We start from the raw sequence: 23,164 nt of genomic DNA on the forward strand, positions 1-23,164 counted from the left end.
ATCATTATCAAACCATGGTTTACGTATATGAGGGTTTGCAGAGGACTTATGAATGAGTTCTTCTCCAACATGCCTGACACTGTCAGGTGTCAGTTTTCTGTACATAATGTTTGGAATAAATACCAACTGGCCTTGTTGAAGGTGGTTCGTCAGAGAGATTGATAGTTGTAAGTAATGTTGGAAAATGGTCACTTCCACAAAGGGCATCATGGATCGACCATCAGAATTCGTTTAAAATATGAACTCTCCAACACATTGTCAGTGGATGCCCAGCTTTGGCACAAACAGTATCTCAAGAGACATGATGGTGTAGTTGGATCCTTTTATTACCGTTCTCGCCATGCTTGTGGTTTAGACTCAGAGGTCCATCAATGGTACGACCCAGAATATGTAGAGGGTGTCATGGAATATGATAAATACAAATTCTTTTGGAATAGGCCCGTTTACAGCTTCAGGAGTATCCAGGGCCCGAGGTTATGAAGAAAATTTCGTGCTCAAATACATGCTCATGCTCAAGTTCGTACTCAGTTGAGATTTGTACTCAAGCAGAGGTTATAAAACATCTTGGGTCTGTACTCAGCTGAGAACAACTCACGCTCGGCTTGAGCATGCTCAAAGGACTCTTTGTTTTAAGATATAAGCGGCAATTTGGAACTCTTCCGTCAAACCCACAAAAGAACCAAACAATAACAATCTAGAAATAAATCAACCCTACACAATGGAGGAGCTCCTCTACGTAATCCAAAACAGGAAAAAGGGCACAGCCCCAGGATTAGACCTAACTTCTTACCAAATAATTAAAAAACTCCCCCTAAAACTACTCCAGGCACTACTCAAACTATACAATCTCATCTACCTAAACGGACAGGTTCCTACTCCCTGGAAACTGGCCCTAGTCATACCAATCCCTAAACCTAATAAACCAGCTAATCAAGCTAACTCATATAGACCAATATCCCTAACTTCAAATTTATGTAAAGTAATGGAATCAATGGCTAAAAATAGATTACAACATTATTTAACCCAAAATAACATCATAAACCCAGATCAAAGCGGTTTCACTCCTGGCCGCTCAACCCTAGATAACCTCGCCCGACTAGAACAAGATATTAAGATAGGAAAACTAAATAAACAATATACCACAGGCATCTTCTTAGACTTCTCTAAAGCTTTCGACATGGTATGGCACGATGGGCTAATACAAAAACTTTAAAAAAGGTCATAAAGGGCCTATCCCCTAAAGTAAACACATCAAAATTCGCGGATGATGGAGCCATCTGGATCCGCACTAAAAGCATGAACATGGTCCAAAATTTACTCCAAAAATCTCTTAATAAAATACAACAATAGGCTGACAAATGGGGCTTCTCCCTTAACTCAGAAAAAACAACAGGAATAGTATTCAAACATAAAAACATGAAACCCGCCTCCCCAATCCTCCAGCTAAACAATCAAACAATCAAATTTCAAAAACAAACCAAATTCTTAGGACTTATTTTCGATGAACATCTCACCTTGGATGCTCACATCCAAAACCTTACAACTAAATGCAGTAAAGACCTAAACACCCTTAGATGCCTAACTGGCTCTAACTGGGGAGCATCCAAAGATACCCTCATCTCTCTCTACATATCACTAATTAGATCAAAACTAGACTACGGCTGCACCATATACAACACCCTAAACAACTCTCTATCTAAAAAACTTGACGCAATACAATATCAGGCTCTCAAAATAATTACACGCACCCAACATGGCACCTCCTACACCTCACTTCAGGCCTTAACAGGAGAAATGCCACTAAGTCTACGCAGGGAACAGCTAAGCTTAAATTTCTGGGCCGCGTCCCAATCAAACCCTCTCATCCAAAACTTAATGAACCAAAACATTAGCCCCAAAAACCAAGCTCTAGCTCGTAAACACCCCTTACTTACCCCAATATCCCAAAGAATAACAAACTACCTAAATGAACACCAAATTAAAAATCTTAAACAAAACTGCAAACAATCAAATATCTTCACCCCTAAACTTAAAATACCCAAAATAGACACAACACTAGCTAGCCAAATAAATAAAAAAAACGACCCAAACATAGCTAAAACTCCCACTAGCATACATACACGAAAATTGGCCAAATTGGTGTCACATTTACACGGACGGATCCTCAGATCCGACCTCCAAACACACAGGTTTCGGAGTCCATACCACACAGCCAACTAAAACCACACAATCCTTCCGACTCCCAAACAACCAATCAATATTCACGGCAGAACTAATGGGCATGGCCTCAGCCCTCCATAATCAAGAATCCAAAAAACACAAAAAAATCCTAATACTTACCGACTCCCTAAGTGGACTGCAAGCCCTCCAAAACAAAAATACCAAAAACCGACCTAAATTAATAAATCAAATACTTAAAAGCTCCAACGACCTTACTAAGGCAGGCAAACAAATAACCTTCTTGTGGATACCCGCCCACGTAGGAATATACGGTAATGAAAACGCCGATAAAGCAGCTAAACTATCCCTCAAAATCCCAGAAATAAGCTTAAACTTACCCATCTCAAAATCAGAAATTAAAAGTGTAAACAAGCAAAAAATCACAAAAAATGGCATAACCTATATCTAAACTCAAATAGCCAAATCAAAAAAGTGCTCAGCAAACCACTAACCAAATCAAAAATTCTCCATCCATCCAAAAAAATCGACAGAGTAATCACTAAACTCCAAACAGGACACACCAACCTAAATAACCACCTAAAAAAATTAAAAAAACACACTACAGGTAACTGCCCACACTGTAAACAACCAGAAACCCCAGAACACGCAATCATCGACTGCACACACTACCTAACACATCGAACCGCATTACAAACCACCCTCAATCTAAACAAGGCTCTAACTCTAGAAGCAATACTAAACCCACAAAATAAACTAGAAAACTTCAAGGCCTTAGGCGTATTCTTAATCAAAACGGAACTAATAAAACGCATCTAAAAAAACAATAACCTACCAAATCAAAATCACATAAACAAACAAACATCCACCATACCCAGCTCCCTTAGTTCTGCTCCCCAATCCCATCGGCATCTATTCCAAATCTCAGAATTCCCAAATTCTATATAAGCAACCCCTAAATCCCCCTCTTGGGTTGCACAGACCACCTTCGCCCCTTTCGGAAACACATTAAATGTCCTGGCCGGGCCCGTGTGCGAAATACGCATCAGTCGGAAAGCGCACGTTCAATCTCCAAAGTAAGTAAGAAAGTAAGTCTTCCGTCAAGAATGGTAAGAAAACAACCCGGATGTTGTCGTCTGCTTATTTACAATGGCAACGGAGGGCGTGACCGAATCACGAAGGTGGGGTAAGGGCTGGTCAGAAGCGGAGGAGGTTTGTCTCATCCAGGAAGTTGTTCAGCGAGAGCAACTGTTGTTCGGTGAAATAAAGGGAAGCGGTGTGAAGTCCATCCATCGACAGCGGATGGACACGTAAGTTACGACAACACGTAAGTTGTTCATATGTTATTGTTGTTTAATATCATTTGCAGCATGGTACGCTATATTATCGCGGTAGTTAAGTTATAAATAGGTCTTGCGCAAAGTGTTCATTCAACTTTTATGACACAGGATTGATCGATGCTGATCTAGTTAGGGTCAAGGTCAAGGGACATCCTCCAAACAGTTTTAGTGGATTCTTTTCAAACCAATTTCGAGTGGAGGTTGGGGTAATTAAGTTATAAAGTTCTCAGGCGTAGGCGTGACATATCGCAACGAGTCCTGTATTCGATCATGCGTTGAAATGTGGTGCCCAGATTTGCATAAGTAAACAGTCGAAAATGTGTGTCATGACAAGCACACTCTTGATATACCTGATTCTTCGTTGTATTAACTTTATTGTATATACCGGTAATCTAAATGGAGACATGTATTTTCATGGGCTTTCCCCTCCGAAATTCCTTGACAGTGAAGAAGAAAACATGTTCTGTATATTACTTCAAATTATATCTCTTCTTTTATATACTTTCAGAAGACACATCAATGCCAAAAGGGAGGCTATTGAAGTGAAGAAGAAGTACTTCAATTTGAAACAAAGAGGTACTCTTTTATATTAGAAAAATACTAAGAGGCATATTGTGTCCAAATTGTTACTCCATCATAATGTATTAAATGGTTATTATATAATTGATGAAACACATGTTTATCCCTCATAACACATGAACACATGTCAATGAAACCCAAATTTAATATTTCAATATATATGTTATTGTTACTGAACTAAACTGCAAGTTTGTATTGTAGCTAAAAGCAAGATCGACGGCCTCAAAATGTCAATGGCCACAACTGGAGGAGGGCCTCCACTCCCAGCACTGTCCAACGCGGACGAGGTCCTTTGTCAGTCTTTGGTGGGGAGGCCTGGTATTCATGGCCTAGAACATGGCATTGACACTGATGGTATGGGCAGTTCAATACGTAAAAGATTAATGTAAATTTTAAAGCCAACTATTTCTCATTAATGTTGGTTATGGTGAGACCTATCACCTGGGACAATGTATTTGGATGACAAAAATACTTATCAAATATAGTACAAACAAATCAAGTACTGTCAAAAGACAAAGGAAACAACAACAAAAAATTCAGACAACAACTTTTTTATGCCTGTGATCAAAGTAATGAATACATTTGTTGTGAATTGCACTGGTACAAAATCATTCAAATAATGATTAATATTTGTCAGATAATCAAATTAATCACTCATCACAATTTCAGTCACAAATGCAATTGTTTTTGTCAATTCTAACCCGAAAATTATTGAAATAGCTGCATTACTGTATTTTAATATTCTGTTCACTTCAGTCATTCATGATGGCGATGTAGCTGCCGCTTCACCAGAAGGTAATACATATCATCATATGTCTGAATACTATTAACATGTATTATTATACGTAATAACATCTATAACATGGGACATGTATCTAATTACTCGGTGGGTTGTCTCCCTTATATAGGTCATGTCTTGAACATAATACCAAAATTTCCAACATGTATTGTAGAGCATAGTTTGCTATTCCTGTCATAACATTATTGTCTGAGCTGACACATTGTATACAATCAATGTAATTATTCACAATTAATAACATTAAAGTATAACTTTATTTTGTGACTTTATTGAATGCTTAAAGGGCAAGTTCACACGGAAATTAACCTATTTTTCTTGTACTTTTTCCACATTAAAAGTGTTAACCTAGAAGTGTCATAGACAAAAATATAAAAATATCACAATTAATTAACATATTTTTCGCATTAAAACGATTTATATTTTTCACATTTACCAAGTGTTCTATTTCCACAACAAAAACACCATGGCTTATGCCCCTTGCAATATGACGTCATTGGTGCCAATTGATAAACATTATGACGTCATCATGCTTTGTTAGAGCCGCTTCACGTGGTGTAGGTCTAGGTGTGTGATTCTAGCGTCTCAGATGCCAGCCAGCATAGTGTTATGCTGAGTCACCACTGCGTGTCGTGTGTCGTAGGCCATGTTGTTTTACCGCAAACTGGTACTTGATATCTTTTGCGTTGAGAATAGACAGGGACCAAGTTGAATTGGCACCAATTACGTCATAATCTAAGGGGAATAACTCAGGCCTGTTTAGCTCGAAAAACGAAGGCCTCATAACGGCATATCATTTTCACACTATTGTGAGCTTCCTACTTTCACTGTGAAAAAAATGAGTGTATATTTTCACAGATACTAATTAATTCTAAAATTGCGTTTTGTTTAGAAAAAGAAAGAAAGTGATTTTTGCGTGTACTCTTCCCCTTTAAATATGGTGAAGCAGATCACATTGATGAGCAAGACAACCCAGCAGAAGGTACATCAGAAGGATCTGAGTAATATCTGTAGAACATATTACTACACTAAATAATGAACATTTTCAGAGCGTATTTCAGTATATTCAAGATTGCAGTTACAGATCAAATTTATGTTTGCATAATCCTTCTATAATACTAGTATAATACTAGTATAATACTACTACTAATAAACTATGACCTTTGTATGATTTATTGAAAGCATAGAAATGAAAACACTCATAGCAAGATGCTAATACGTGTATTACCCCAAACAATACATTCACTGAAAATACTAAGAGACAGGAAATATATTCAAATTATATTTCAGTCACACTAACACCCATAATGCTATCAACAGTACTATACTCCCAAAGATGACGCAGAGTACACAATTCATGTTTCTAAAATGTGACAAGTCAGTCTCATTATATTTACAGACAAAAAGACCGGGCGCAAACGAAAAAGAACACAAGCTGAGGCAACATATGACAACACGATACAGGACACGGAAAGGATCAAACTTGAACAAAGGAAGCTGAAACTGGAAATTGAATTATTAGAAAAAAATCAAAAGAAATTAGACATTGAAATTCAAATGCTGCAGTGGAAATCAGTCTACTACCAACTAAAAATGAATGCGGAATTTGGTGTTTCTCTTGTCGAATCATGTCCAACTGAAGAATAATTATTATCAAAATTACTAAAGAGAGTTATGTAGAAATGCAATATGAATGACAACAACATTTACTGATTTGCTTGGACATGATCAATTGAATTTGACAGATACAATAGTTAATTATATTTCAAAGAAATACTGTTACACAATATCAACTCTATCTGTATTGTTTTATCACTATTCATTACATATGCAATTGCTCCAAAAATCCTGATTTTTTTGTTATGTGCTCTTAAGTAAGATCATTTTAAAGCATGTAACTCTAACATTGTGATGATAATTCAGCATTTATGCAAGTATGATGTGCCAACAGAAAGACATAAATATAGAATGTCTAGTGATCATGACTTTACTTATAGTTTATGCAATTTGTGTAGACCTAGATGATGAATACCATGCACTTTTCATTTGTCCAGCTGATACTAACATTAGGTCAAGATATTTGTCCTTCATACAGACTATTATGAATATCCTAACATGCATAAGTTCTGTATCTTTACTCACAACAAATGACAACATTTTATTCCAGCTAACTCTTTATCTTGTTCAAATTTAGAAATTAAGAAACAAATATGAATTGAATTGCTCTGTCACAATGTGCAATGTTAGAAATTTGAACTAGTCCTGCAGTTCGTGCCAAAGTGTCCACTTGTCAATGTATGAAAGAACTTGTAGACATTTGCCATTTTTCAGGTTTTTGCTATATGTTATCATTGTAAGGACTTATGGACTAAAAATTGTAGTTTCTACCGTAGTATGTGCTTTATATTATAACATTTTCCCACTTTACTTGACGTAAAAGGCAGCAAACGGGATCGGGTGGTCAGGCTCACTGACTTGGTTGATACATGTCATCGATCCCAATTGCGTGGATCGATGCTCATGATATCAATCACTGGATTGTCTGGTCCAGACACAATTACTTTACAGTCCTCCGTCATATAGCTGGAATATTGCTGAGTAAGGAGTTAAACAACAAATAAATCTGCACTGTTGGCATGGCCAGACTATACAAACTAAATATTGTTCCATTTTGTGCACTGCTTGTATCTGAATAAAACATTGAATGACCAAATTGATTATGTATTCAAGTCTAACTGCCATGACATATCTGACTTACTGAGCAATACCACTCACACAATCATTAATTAAGATGATATACATTTGAAATCACAAATTCAAATAGATTAAATTGTAGGAATAAATGTTCCTATGCTTATCGACTCAAAAATGTGTGAATAATGTGCCGTCTCACATCAGCTCCATCATTTTGACCTGTAACCGGTGGCACATAATTATTCACATTTGAAGATGGAGGCATTAGATTTACATCATGATTTATAATATCCCCCCTTTCAATACCCAAATTATGCAACACAACACATGCAACAACATAGGTCACAGCCTGTCTTGGGGTCGCCCTGAGCTCATTGTGCAGGTACTGAAACCGCCGTTTCAGGACACCATAGGTCTTTTCAATGAGCACTCTTCTCCTGCACAATGACCATTGTAACGTTCCTCTGCTCGGTTGGTGGGGTTCAGTAGAGGCGTCAGGAGGAACCAACGACATGGGTAGCCAGAGTCCCCCAGCAGAAAACCTTTGTACTGTCCTTAAACATAATAAAATAAGGTTATTTATTATTGAAAGAATAACAGATTGTTTTATGATTTGAATACTGGTAAAAAGTACATATAATGTATGAATAAAATTTGTCTCATCAAGAATTACAATATTTCAATATTTATCTTGAACATGATGAATGAAATAAACCTTTTTCCAGGAACAAATACATTCATCCTAATTAATCGAATTGTTTAGTTAAAAAATAACTTGTGAGAAAAAAATAATTGAAAATGAGGATATGAATCCAATCTAATTTATTAATTAAAATGGGTATGGAGATTCTGAGATTTTATGCAATGTCATATCCAGGGTTCCAAAGCAATTGCCCTTTGTATGTCACTTCAATTCAATGAGATGTCATACAAATATGTCTGCATATTGATTTAAATTTACTAAATGATCAACTTGCTACTTCTTGACATCTTAACTTATAATTACTATAACAGAAATGATTTTATATTATTTGTAACAGGATAAACTATATGCTTGTTCACTTGCAGAATACTTTCACCAAATTGTTCTAAAAACGTGTCTTACCATTTTCAAATTGCCTGCACAGTGCTGACGTCCGGAAAATGCGGCTGTCATGTACAGACTCCGGCCAGCTGGCGTTGCAACTTGTGATGCAGAAATTTGCATCACAGCACATCTGTGGGATAGCAAATCAGAAATTTAAACTCCAATTCACAATACATACATAAGACTTACAAAAGTCATACATCTCCCCAACCCTAAACCAACACATACATTATAACGAATAGTTATGGAGTAAAATTTTGCCTATTTACCTGTACATTCAGGGAATGGTAACCTTTCCGGTTCACGAAGTCTCCCTCGTTCGTGGTAGGCCGCTGTATCCGGATGAACATTCCATCAATACACCCTACTACGTTAGGGAATCCTGTAAGTAAAACGTGTCATGGTGTCACAATAGATAGCATACTGCACTGGGCAATGTTTACTAGTTTCATTTACAGCCCGTCCCAAGATCTATCGCTTGATTATAATGCTATTTTATTTATATACATGACCTCGACCTCTGACCCATTTTCTTTTTACTGACCAATAAAAATGGCACTGACGCGAATCACACCAATGAAATCATTTATTTGTGTTTACATTGGGAAAATCCCATGTACGTACCTGCAATGTTGCCGAATGCCTCCTTCGCTCGTACAGCGTCTCCTCCAACTGGGAATTTAATAAACCTTCCTGACAGTTTGGAGATTTCCAACGAAACTGCACGTATGCATCTGCCGGCTGTAGAGCGGGAAATGTTTAGGCTGTCCCCAAGCAGCAGATGCATAGCGCCTGTCGCCAAAAAGCGAAGGCATACCAGCAACTGCAACAGTGGTGGAACCGCTCAGTTACGAGCTGTCTCTCTGGTTATATTGAGTAGACCAAGTAAATATATTATAGTATTTGGCCTAAATCTATAACGTTCAAAAACTTCATCCACATCTAAATCTTCCAGCGGGTTAGAACGATCTCGAAAGACTCTCGGAACACGGGTTTTCCGCCTCGCTTGTCGCGTCTGTCGCAGGTGAGCTGCCATTGTTGTTGTCGAACTCAGCGTTGAGCACGGTCCAAAGCGTACTTGAGATCGTACGGATTTCATGCCCAAGTTGAGCACGAAAACGTACTCAGATTATTTATAACCTCCGTTTATTGAGTCTGAGTTTTGAGTTGAGCACGAAACCGGATTTGAGCATGAAATGGTACTCAGGGAAGTTTTATAACCTCGGGGCCAGGCCAACAAACCTGATCTTGTCCTTTTTGATAAATCCAATGAAATCATATATATCATTGAATTTTCTGTCCCTTTGGACACGAATGTGATTGACAAGATTCAGGAAAGACGTGGCAAATATGCGGACCTCGCTTTTGAAATGTCACGCCTAGCCAGCCTGACTGTGCCAGGATCACCCAAATCCTAATTGATGCATGTTTTATTTTAAATCGGTCAATAATAATAATGTAGATATGTGTAGTGCTGAAGCTATTATGACATCCTCGTATCACCTAAAACGCACACAGTCAACTGATCAGTTACATTGAGTGTTCAATCCAAACGACAACCTTTAGGAACCTTTAGCGTAGTGTCATGTTTTTCATTCTTGCATATCAATATCATATTTTAATATAATCTTTCGAGTATATCATTTAATATCATTTTTGAGACAACAATCAGTTACCTGAATCGACTTGAAACCCTGTAGATGTAATAAATGCGTCTCTATTTATCTAATTTTCAGAATTGATAAGTTTTCCTAACTTTACTCCGTGGACGTATTAATGAATGAGTAAAATAACTCCTTGGTTTGAAACAGCCAAGTTGTGGACGTATGTGGAAATAAACTTTACAATACCTATTGATGTTGGGTGTCTGTTCGTCGCAGCTGGGGCCTTCTTTCTGTTATATAATTCGGTTGTTGCAGTGGCCAACAGTTGTGTCCCCTCTGCAATATAAGTGGGTATATTATGTTAAACTAGACACAGGATTGCATTACATGCCAATACATCAGTAGTAAAGGCCTTAGTAAAGCTTTCAAAATACTTTATGGTGGACATGTAGAAGACATTTCCAAATTTGATAATTGTCATAAATGACAAAAATGATGCAATTCCCTATATTGACTTGTACCATATGTTTGATGGTGAACAGCTGACTTACCAAAGTTATAAATATTTCCGGTTGAAGGAATTTACTTCAGTTTTGAGCAAACAGATGTCAGATGCAGTGCAGCTTTGATACAGAAAAAAAACGTTTGCCAATAGCTACGTTAAAATGAAAATGATAATCACTCTCCGTTTTTATTTCTCTTACAGACATCTCATAGGAAGAGGATTGGTGCAGTACACAAAGAGGCAGAACTACACTGCAATCCACTCACGAAGGAAGACCTACAGACGACTCTGCTTTTGTCAAACATGTCTAATGAATATGTTAAGGCTTTTGCAGCATCTCCTTTCATATACCAAGTTTGATTGACATACAGTAAATATATCACAAGAACCATTAAAAGGAACTTTCCTTCCGACTATGACCTGGAGGATGACCTCGACCTTTGACATGACCAAAATATGCCTAAGGGCTAAAAGGAATATGTATATGATAGGATATCCATAGGATGTGAAAGCTAGGCATGGTTTCAAAAACACAGTGCGGGTTTGTCATTTGCATGGTGGTCATGCTCGCTGACTTGTTTGATGCATGTCATCGATCTCAATTGCGTGGATCGATACTCATGATGTCAATCACTGGATTGTCTGGTCCAAACTCGATTATTTACAGACCGCCATCATATAGCTGGAATATTGCTGAGTACGGTGTTAAACAACAAACAAACAAACAAATAGCATTGGACTGCTTATTTAATTAGTCCTAAGTATTGATTTAAGGAAGTCTTTCAAACTGAAGACACATATCGACACTCACCTTGTGTAAGCTCTACACGTTCCAGTGACTTTGTCTGACCTCTTGGTCTGCTTTTAATCAGGTTACCTGTGAGTTCACTGTCACATTCGTTTTCGCTTTCATCTCCTGAAAGCAGTACAATTGGGTCTTCCGTGTTAGGGCCAGTGTTTGTGCTGGCTTCAGGGATGCAACAAAATCTTTCTGTATCCTGTGTACTCATCGTGTTCTGCTTCCCTTCATCTTCAGTACAACTTGTGGACAGAACATCTGTTTCAGGGTTGAATTCATTGCTGAGAAACACAGATTCCTCAGCATTCGTACTGGTACGTCCTGAGTGGATGCTGGAATCATCATCGCCATCGTCCACGCTACTAGTACTTCCCGAGAGGATGCTGGGCTCATCATCGCCATCGTCCATGCTACTCTCTCTTGATGAACTCATTTTGAAGCGCTTGATTTAAGAATCAGGAATCTGTGGACAAACTGAACCTAAAATAAACATACATGCAAGTGACACTACAGTAGGTGTACTTGTACATAGCCATACTTTCCGAACAGTGTTAGGTGGTTGTCAGCACGCAACTACAATCTCATTAAAATCAAATCTGAGGACATCCAATTATGGGTCACGTCAGAACGACCTTTCATCCGACCAATAAGTGTTCTTTACCAGATAAGGAATGTGTTTTCTAATCATGCAAGCTCGAAAAGGTTAAGACAGGGTCTTCCAAACAACAGATGCTTGCTGTACGACTGATTCCGTCAAAATCATCGTCTTTCTCTTGCTTCAATGGGATAAACATTTGAAACGGAAGAGACTTTCCATAACCCGTGGAGGTACTGCCATACAATCTCAGCCATCTATTAGTTGTTACAGAATCTTGTTTTGTTTAATTTTAAAAAATCTAATCAAGTTCGCGAAAAGTCGTTCTAGCGAGACTTGTAATTGGATGTCTCCAGATGTAAATGTAAATGTATCGAGCGAGTCTCGTGACTTTAGTCTACAGACATTTCCGAGTGATCCCGATGCGATTTGGCGCACTCGTCCTATTCCGTAATCGACAATAACCCGAGTGGTGAGTAATGAGCCGATATGGCGCGACCTGAAAACGGCTCCAGGCTTTCAGGCGTTAGACGTCGAACTCGCGGGTAGGCAAGAATAACATGGTATTTAATAATTCGTGGTGTGATTTGTGTGACAGAAAAAGTGTGGTAGGGAACACTGTAAGGACAATTTTGATAATAGTAAGGAACGGGGGAGGCATAAGCATGGCTAGAGACGACACAAGGGTGAGTGCGCTTTTGAATCAGTACTGAATAAATGGAGCGGGTGAAAGTGGCTTCTGTGAATGTGTCAGAACAGTTTCCAGTAGCCAAAATATAAGACACAAAACCATTTCATCCTGCTTTCTCTTCGTGTGTGTGTGAAGACTATGAGGAACCACTATATAATCTATAATAATGGGTAACTAACCCTAATGATCGTAAAGCTATGGTTGATTGATTGTAATTGGCTCCAAGGGCTAAGACATGGGCTAAGACATGAGTAATCTAATAGCCACTAAACGGGAACCTAACCCCAATGATCGTAAAGGGGTGATGATCATAAAGTGGATCCAAGGGCTAGGGATAGGGTTCGGGTTAACCTACCCCAATACCAGCGACCGTTAAGTGTGGTCAGCACCAAAATAACACAGCAAAAAAAGTGTAGGTTTCCGTCTTCCGGAAACCTTCCGGATACCTTCCCATATTGGATCCGGCCCGGATACCTTCTGGAAACCTTCCGGAAACCTTCCAAAAAAAATGTCAAAATTTGGGGGGTGCATTTTGTTCACTTAAGTGTGAAACACATAAAAAAATTAACTTGAAAATACCAAGCAATTTGAAGGTTGTTGAAGGCATCTGGAAGGTTTCCGGAAGGTTTCCGGAAGGTATCCGGATGCAAATTTTCTTCATGACTTGCTTCTGGTAAATAATGTTAGCCTGTGCATTACAGATACCTGTTGTAATATTCTGTGTTATTTTAATGGTAAATATCCTCCTAAAACATTTTTGGAGAAGAAAATTGTTCAATTTCATATTTTGTCCTTTTCGGATGTTAATGGTATTTAATGAACAAACATCAGTTCTTGTATAATGATATCCTTAAATTTCATGTCCAGACTTCCAGTTTGTACTGAGAAAAAGAAAAAGTTACAGGTACCTGTTGTAATATTCTGTGTTATTTTAATGGTAAATATCCTCCTCAAACTGAGATATGTGGGCATGCATCGTTCACAAGTTGTTTTGCGACATGGGTCCAATGTGTGAAGCTTATTGCTGGTGTCCGCCACCATGATATTGTTGCAATATTGCTAAAAGTGGCAAAACAGCATTCTCACTCAGAAAAAAATGGAAAGTCATTGGCTATGTGCTTTGGCATTTGGCCCTGGTGAGATTAACAGATTAGTTTGGAACGGTATCAGTACTTGTTATATCGGGACAGTGTAGTTTCATGGGAATATAAAACAGAATACAATTGTCCCAAATTGGTGCATAAGACTAATGGCATCCATAGAAAACACCTAAATAAAGTACAGAAAAAATATCAATGTCATTTGTCTACTAAGGTGGAACTACAACTTTTGTTAAGTATTTATAGTAGGAAAACATTCAGGGCATTAGTACATTTCATATTTGTTCAGCACCTATGTTATGGCTGATCAGTATTATATATCTTTATGCTAATGAAGCAAAACAAATCATGTTTTGGGAAAAAAATCTTATTTATTGATTATATGGCATTTCATTGGTACATATCACAAATTGAAATTTGATCAAGCAAGAAGAGGAACTAGCATAAAGTAACCAGTGGTGTTTGCAAGGCCTTACAGAACAGACGCTTCAATGCCATTTTTTAAATAAACAAATTAGTCAAATCTCAGAAGAATTTTATTGAAGAAGAATATCTAAAGTCAATTATGTTTCTGCAGAAAACCACAAAAGTCATTCAGATTTGTATGGTCAGCATCGGTGTACACAACCTGGACATAGTCACAGTGCTTTGGCATAAATTCATTCAGAATCATCACTTTCTGAGGTGAATCTGTTGGTTGTTATCAGGAGTACTGTTCATCTTCCGGCGAGTCCCTTGTCTGAATTGTGTGAGCATGTAGCTGGTGTCAGATTGTGAAATCCAGGTACCTGAAACATTTCATAACATCTTTAGAAACTTGTTAGTCAAAAGTTATGAAACACACACATATTTACAAATGTTTTAAGTTGTTTTCTCAAACAGTGAGGTATTGACAATTTATCTTGCAACTGATATTTAACCAATCTTTGAACATGTAAATAAGCCATTGCAAACAGAAAAGTGTTCAGAAAATACAAAAATGTATCCGGTCTTCTAAAACAATACCACAAGGTTCACCTGAATTTTGCTTGAATGTTTGCATTACATCAAAATGTAAGGAAGGGTAAACAAGACTATGCAAAACTAAGTTACAGGGGTTCTTATACATAAATACATAAATGCAACTATTCATAATTATCAAAACACATGTCATGTAAGTGATCTCAAAATACAACATAATGAGCGAGTGAGTTGGTATAGTTTCATGCAGCTTGTTAGCAATATTCCAGCTATGGGCTTCACACATTTTACCCATGTGGTGAATTGAACCCGGGTTTCAGAGACTGTTTCACCCACTAGGCTACCCTTGCACACCAAATACAAAAGAAAGTATATTAGGAATTCAGACAATAGATATTCTCACCAAATTCATTAATTCATTAATGGAAGCTATATTGAAATTCAAATTTTGACAAATTAGGATGAGACTGTAGAAGCATTTATCTAAGTTATTATGGATATTAAATATCTACCGTTAATTGGTAGTCCATCATAGACAGTGATAAGAAATTCAACTGAAAAGTACAACCTGAACCATCAACTAAAAACTATGTATATTACATTAAAGGGGCCGGTCATGTATTACCGGTATGTTCTCATTCATTTTTGACACAACCCTCCCTGAAAGAAAATGCAAAGCACTTTATATTTCATTGTCCATTTTGTCAAAAGTCTCCCCTAGAGACTCTCACATTTTGGGGTGACCCTCCCTGTTTGTTCTGATCTGAATTCAAATATTCATGACTCATTATCATATTTTATCATTCATCCTATCTTTTTTGAAAATTAACTAAATGAAGATTAACAATTACATGCAAATCTGCCAAAATATTGGCCTGGCAAAGTTTAAATTAATCATAATTACTGTTATAAAGTTTTGGATCCATCGTCTGTTTCTAAATACAGTGAAACCCAACTTTGACTTGTGTGGCATTGTTGAATCATCTACCCAATGTTCTTTATGCATTGATATGCATCTGCACAGAGTGGTCAAAGTCTGTGTCTCTCGGGTGGGTATTAGTACTTGCAATTGTCTGTTAATTACTTAATTGAGTAGTGACGGCTTAGTCAGTTGTGCCTTTACAACTGCTATTCAACTTATCGAGTCAATTTACTATGTAACATGCTTTTTTCTAATTTATCAGAGATCAGAAATAATAATAAAGACGTTTTCGATGTGCATTTCTTGGTTGTGTTCACTAGGATGATGGTGATGGTGTTTGAATTATTAGACACTATTTATTCCAAAAGAGGAATAGGGTTGGTGAAGAGGCAAAGCTTATTTGAACAACATATATATTGATATACAGAAACTGTACAACAAACAGATTAACTGAATCTACAGTTGAAACTATCATGATGCAAATTTTCACTGAATCAAAGTCATATCTTTTCAAGACTCAGATCAGGTTGTAGTGATTGAAGGTCACATTAAACTTGCTAATTTCAAAATCATTCATCCCACACTTATGATTTGGTTTGCTGTTTTATGCCGCACTCAAGCAATATTCCGGCTATATGTAAATAATCTAGTCTGGACCAGACAGTCCAGTGATTGACATCATGAGCATCGACCCACACAATTGGGATCAATGACATGCATCAACCAAGTCACCGAGCCTGATCGCCACCTGATGGCGTTAGTCAACTCTTTAGACGAGCATTGTCGCCCGTTACGGAAAGTATTGGGTTACAAATATCCCTTGTAAAACCTTTCAACATGTTCAAATGACACATCGAAAGGCCATTGTGAAAAATTGCACTATGTTAGGATTCTTAAATACAGTTTCAGCTTGACATTGAGTACTTTAAACTTTAAAGTGAAAAATACATTCACAACAAGTGAGCTGTGTCTGCCAATCAGAGTCGGTGAGTAAATTGGAGTAGGGGACTAATTTCGAAGGTAAACTTGTTTCAACGTTTAACAACTACATGCATTTGTGTTTGTATGAGACGATGTGTGTTTAATTCCATATATTTTACTTCAAAGCATGTTATCACAATAAATCCTGCATGTAGCTGTGGCCATCACACTGAAGATGCACTTCACTTCTTTCTCATATGTCCAAATTACAATGATTTAAGACAGAATATGTACTATTATGTTAAGGGATATGATCTAAATTCAATTCTATTAGGTAATCCTGAAAGGACGTCAAAAATAAACTTAGAAATTCTTAAATCAGTAGAAGACTACATTCAGCTATCCAATAGGTTTTGTGATTGTACATAGCATCTTAAATTTATAATACTATTCCTTGCCGTATATTGCAGTACACTATTACTACTAAAAATGCGACCTGACAGCGCCGACAACGTAGTTTCTATAATAAGAACATGTATATAATTGTATTCCTTGACTGTACTTTTGTCATATCATATTATATTCTAATTCTGGAGCGGTATTCAAATAAGTTTTTGCTTGTTTTTCCATCCAGTTCAAATATAAATGTTTAAAACAATATTTAGTAAACAAATAATTTAAACTCATGCAACAACATAGCGTGTGGAGACGATAGACCACCGAAAAGAGCATATATATGCACATCCAATGACCCCTGACATCACAAGGCATTGTTTTGCCAGTGTGCCAGGCAACAGAATACTACGAATTACATCACAGGGTACTGTGACCTGTTTGAAAAGTTAGGTACTGTATTCTAAAGGTAGGCCCAAAATTCTAGACAATCCAGTGATTAATATTGTGAACATCAATCCACACTGTTAGATGGTCACTGTCAGATGCCATGAACCAGGTCACTGAGCCTGATCACCTGATCTATTAGGTTATCTCTTATGGGTGAGGCTAAAACGGCACCTCAGCAAAATGTCACTGATTTCTCCAACGAAAACAGCACCTTGATTTGGCAAAAAGGGTCACTAATTGTTGTCTGTTATCTGGAGAGACATGTTGATTCCTGGCCGAAATATATATAAATGAAATTTCTATAAAATTACTATTTATTTCCTACTTACTAAAATAAATATGACATATATAGTATACCTGTTGTCCAGTTTCTTGACATTTTCGCCAGACTCAGGTTCAGCTTGACATTGAGCTAATCTGAGTAAAGCTACTTAAAACTTCAAAGCATGTGATCTTTCAATGATAAGTTTAGTTGCACCTCCCAATCAGAATCATGAGTAAATTTGAGCAGAGGCTAATTTCTAATGTAAACTATTTTTAGGTGACAAACATTTAACAATTATTTTTGTTTGCAAGTTTAATTGCATTTATTTTACTTCAAAGAAATCAAAGCATATTATATTTTCACAATAAGTTTAGTTGCATCTCCAAATCAGAGTCGGCAAGTAGATGCTAGTTTTTAATGTAAACCTTTTTGAACATTTCTCAGTTATTTGTGTTTACAAGTGACCATGCAAGTTTAATTTCATGTATTCGGGCATATTCAGACCCAAGGTAAAAAAAATAACAAGGTGCTGTTTTCACCAGGCAATAGTATGCGAGGTACTATTTCCCTTTATAGTATAACCCTCTCTTACAACTAGCATAGGTTGATGGGGACCAATTCCAACCCGGAATCCCCAAATGAGTGGGTATGGTTTTACGCTGTATTTAGCAATACCACAGCAAGGGACACCTGACATAGACTTCACACATTGTACCCATGTAAAGAATCGAACCTTGGTCTTCAGCACTTCAACCACTAGGCTACCCCACCGCCAAAATTCCCAACATGATAAAGTTGTCATCACGGTATTCTTCAACAAGTTCAAGTGAAAATATCAATACCTTTAAAATGTCTTATCTTCCCTTCACAATGTTCACTGTTGCAAAACTCCTGTCATTTAATTTGTTCTTGCAATTATTCACACCTGCAAAAGTAAGTTTAGTCGGTACGGTATGAACTAAAAAAATGAGTCACTATAGAGTATCTAGATAAAGGAATATATATAAGCAAACATATTTCTACATCATATACATTAGCAAGGATTAACATAAGTTAGGTAGATTGCTTGTCCTACAAAAATTAAATGACACATTTACTAACATATATAAAACAGAATAAGTGGCTTACAGAAGATGAATAACTTTACACGTGATCAATATTATTAACATATTCCTTACCTGAATCAGAGACCATATAACAGTCTATGTATTATGGTCTCTGTCTGAATATGTCACGTCTTCAGCTCCCTGCAATCGAGGTTGTGAAACATTTCTGCTGTAGGAATATTACATCCGCTGGGATATCCCTTGTCACACTGCCTGGCATGGTAGGCAAACGCATATTCCATACACCACATAGATATACTTCCTAATACACACTGTCGAAATCCCCGCGGCTCCCAATATGGCCTGTATGAACCGTAATCGGCCAACCTCATCTCTTTCCGTAACTGCTGCAGAAATGACCGCTCGTCATTCGTGACCAACTCGTGTTATTCCGGGACAAGCAAGTCTACCCATAATTCCCTGTATGGCCGAGGGCGCCATTTTGGAACACAAATGTAAACAAACACTCAAACCTCGTGTAATCGATGTACACCGTGATGCTTGATTGCGATATGCTTACCTCGTGTATTGATACATTGTTCTCAATCACCTCTAACTCGGAAATCCCGGTCGAAATTCACCTGAGCCATCCACAACGAGGACGTCAAGTATTTCGAAAACTCGATTGACAGCCGAAGGAAGGAAGAGCAGCTTGCAGATGCCAGGTACGTAGCAGGGCTTCGAGACATAATGTTCCTTGATTTCTATACAGAGATCTTATGGAATGGATTGATTTAGATATTTTCCTGATCTCCATGTTACTACTGTAAACGTCAAGGGCCTTTTAGTTTTGTTGTTTTCGGAAACCCTTTGTTATTATTATGATCAAGTGTTTGTTGTGACATGGTATTTCTATTTGGGATTGCATAAGAGCTACAGGTGCAGGACTTTTAAGGGTCATGTCCTTATTCTCAACATGACGCTGGGATTTGATGATGAGGGTTAGTTACCAAGGGTATAAATCTGGCAAAGTGCATGTCAAACAAAACGTGGCATTCTATTCCAATCATGTGTTACCACCTGAAAGTGAGATATGGATTACAATGAATAATGACAGCTTATCAATCTTTAACAAATTCACACTGAAACATTGAAAGGATAAAGACAAGTTAGTTGTTTTCTGTTTCAGCATGTTCAGGGTTTGTGGGCAGGTTCACAGACATCCTCAGGGAGGATACCAAGTATTGAGTGAGTATTTTTGTTTGTGATAAATACAAACTACATGTATTCATCATGGTATATTTCAATGTAATGTGAAACATCACACTCACAATAGTCCAGCTCTGTGATGGCAGCCTGTAAATAATTGAACATGGACCAGGCAGTCTAGTGATTGTTATTTTCAGCAAAGATCCATGCCCCCAGAGTATGATGACAACCTAGTCTGACCACTCAATTCATTAGTTGATTAGTGTTTACAGCGGTAGAAACTAACACTTTCAGTCCACTAGTCCTAAAATGATAGCATATAGCAAAACCTTTAAAATGTCAAAATGACTAGTGCCAATTTCTAACCCTGGTGTTTGGATGTTGGGTTTGTGTGTGTATGTATGAGTGTATTTAGGTTGGTTTGTTGTTTAACGCCGCACTCAGCTATATGACGGCGGTCTGTAAATAATCGAGTCTGGACCAGACAACCCAGTGATGCATATCATGAGCATCGAGCCACGGAATTTAGATCAATGACATGCATCAACCAAGTCAGAGAGTCTGACCACCCGATCCCGTTAGTCGCCTTTTACAACAAGCATAATGGCCTTTTACGGCAAGCATGGGTTGCTGAAGACCTAGTCTACCCCGGAATCTTCACGGGTCGAGTGTATTTAACTTAAGTCATGAATCTTATACTTGTTTCTCTGTGCTTTTACAATGTAACCCAAATTTTCTCTGGAATAATAAAGTATTCTCTTATTTATATCATTTCTGAACAAAGTGTCATATCAAGGTTAGATCTTTGTCAAAACAGTGCCATGGAAAAGCCAAACAAATAGCCTAGAAATAAAAGTAAATACTGCATTGCATTAATCTGCATTTCAAGAAAATGTGACAATAATTCATGGAATGATATTCACCTCGGTGAGGATCTCTCTGCATTGTTGAACAAGTTATTTCCTATGTAATGTATGTGTTGAATGACCCTGACTTTGTTGTCAAAATATTGTTTTAACATTTGTTAGATATGGGGATAAATGTCATCTCTGAATGTTTGACATGAATTATTATGATTAGGGTAGTTCTAAGTTGGAAGCACAACCGGGGTCTTTTCATTTGAATCAAATGTACAACATGTACAGTTTGGACATTTCTGTGATGTGAATGCTACTTATGTTTGTAGAATGTCCGGATGAATAAAAGAGACAGTCATCCGTGCAGCATCAATGCAAAGAAAGACCATAGAAGAGCAACAGTGAGTGGTAAATATTTTGAAATTATTCTGTTTGGTTCATATGGTTATTTTGCAAATATGTCTTCAGTTTGTTCCTTATCGCTGTAGGCACGGATGTCCTATTATCTAAGGCACTACAATTTTCTGTGCAGAGTTGCATCTCTTGGGCTTAGCAGAAACCTATAGTCATGTGTTCAAATCCTGGTTCTCCCCGATTATGTTGCTAGGTTTGTCAGCATTATACACATACTCGTGGGATTCATCAAAGACCTGCATCACTTAGGACTTTCTTCCCACATCAAACTAACATGCGGTGATATGTCTGGAATACTGTTCAAAGCAGTGTTAAAGCCAAATCATTTATTTAACACTGCATCCAGCAATAGTTTGGCTATATGACAAGGATTGTGAATATATATTTTTCCATGTTGATGATTTGAAACAATCACTAAATGACATCTCTTAAAAAGATTCCCAGCATTCCAAGCCTAATTAATAGATAAGGTTGTGATTGAGTAGGCTCATTGATCACATGTAATCATACCACAGTGATGTGGGATATTGTCCATAATAGTTATCATCGGTTTGTCTGGACCGAGTTCATAACATTAGTCACTGGTTTGTCTGGTTGAGATTTGAGATGTGATTATCTTAAATGTTTAGCATATAACAAGACTCACATATGACAACTTAAGTGATTTTGCTGCCTTCTATCTGTTAGTACATGTGGCAACAATTCTTTTTGATTGCTAAAATCTTTTTACATAATGCTGCAGTCCTGCTTGAGATCCCTGGATGAGTACTCCAGGTTGACAGTCTGGAAGGACCAGACAAGGGAGTCCTAAACAGGCTGCACCCCTTCAGATATCAGAGGTGATTTGCAGACAGCGATGATGAGGGTCCTGTTATTTCAATGGAGGCCGACAGAGAAATTGTATGCCAAATGGTACTGGGACACACAAAGGCTGGTCTGGCTAATGTGAGAAGACCAACCAATGCCAAGCTGGAGTGGAATTCTTCCAGGACATTCAGGAAATTCTTGTAAACACTTGAAAGGAATGATAAATGGGACTTATTGTCTTTAAATGTGGACCCAAACACCAAATGGAAAGTTCACAATTCTACTAACACAATGCAGCAGAGATAGAGTCTAACTGGTATCCCCTCATCCTGGTTCCTGTTCATCCATGTCAATATAGAAAGAAAAGGAGGATTGAGGGAAAGTAAGTTATCTGAACTGGTGAACATAATCCGTAGGTACTGTCAAGCGAACAGTTATCACACTCTGTTATGAGTATTGAAGAATAGGATGAAATTGCATACTTCATCAGGAACCATCAAGTGAACACTGTTCAATGTGCGATATACTATAGGCATATGAATAAAAGAAATTGATAATTTGATTGTTGCTTATGTTTCATTTGCCAGCCGTGTAAATGGGGATGTTTCATGATTTTGCCTCAGTTTAATAGCCACACTTATCTTATGAAACCATGCATTGCTTGGGCATCCCATATAAATAACACATGTTTCCTTTGCTCTGAAAACGTCTGATGAAGGTTAAAGTCACAACCAGACAAAAAGTTTGTTTGTGGTCTAACTCTTCCTTTGGGCAGGGGTCGAAGTTGGAAAAAGGTAGTGTGTGATCTATATATACTACATTTTCCCTTAAATTGCCTTTTCTACAGAAGTCTTAGTAACTCTTATACATATACTGGTTACATTACTTCCATATTTTGGTCAATGATATGTTGAATTCTACCAAAGGACTGCATATTTGGTTTATGTGCTGG

At 37.5% G+C, this 23,164-nt stretch overlaps 2 protein-coding genes, 1 long non-coding RNA gene and 2 pseudogenes across 3 annotated transcripts in view; 2 read left to right on the forward strand and 3 right to left on the reverse strand.

The window, feature by feature from the left end:
• The window catches only part of LOC139460295 (uncharacterized), a 61,961-nt gene extending 51,353 nt beyond the window's left edge, over positions 1-10,608 (reverse strand). Inside the window, exon 1 of the mRNA XM_071241791.1 lies at positions 10,525-10,608. The gene's annotated coding sequence lies outside the window, so the exon portion shown is untranslated. The remainder of the gene's footprint in view (positions 1-10,524) is intronic.
• The window catches only part of LOC139461080 (uncharacterized), a 70,149-nt gene that overhangs the window by 11,335 nt on the left and 35,650 nt on the right, over positions 1-23,164 (reverse strand). The window lies entirely within an intron of this gene.
• Positions 3,328-6,540, forward strand: LOC139460624 (uncharacterized; annotated as a pseudogene).
• Positions 7,748-9,773, reverse strand: LOC139460625 (putative nuclease HARBI1; annotated as a pseudogene).
• On the forward strand, positions 19,432-21,395 carry LOC139460626 (uncharacterized). The gene is made up of 3 exons (XR_011652815.1): positions 19,432-19,650; positions 20,115-20,173; positions 21,321-21,395. It is a non-coding gene; the product is annotated as an uncharacterized lncRNA (long non-coding RNA).

The sequence above is a fragment of the Haliotis cracherodii genome, unplaced genomic scaffold (genome assembly GCF_022045235.1).
Source record: "Haliotis cracherodii isolate W230 unplaced genomic scaffold, xgHalCrac1.p SCAF_14, whole genome shotgun sequence".
NCBI lineage: Eukaryota > Metazoa > Mollusca > Gastropoda > Lepetellida > Haliotidae > Haliotis > Haliotis cracherodii.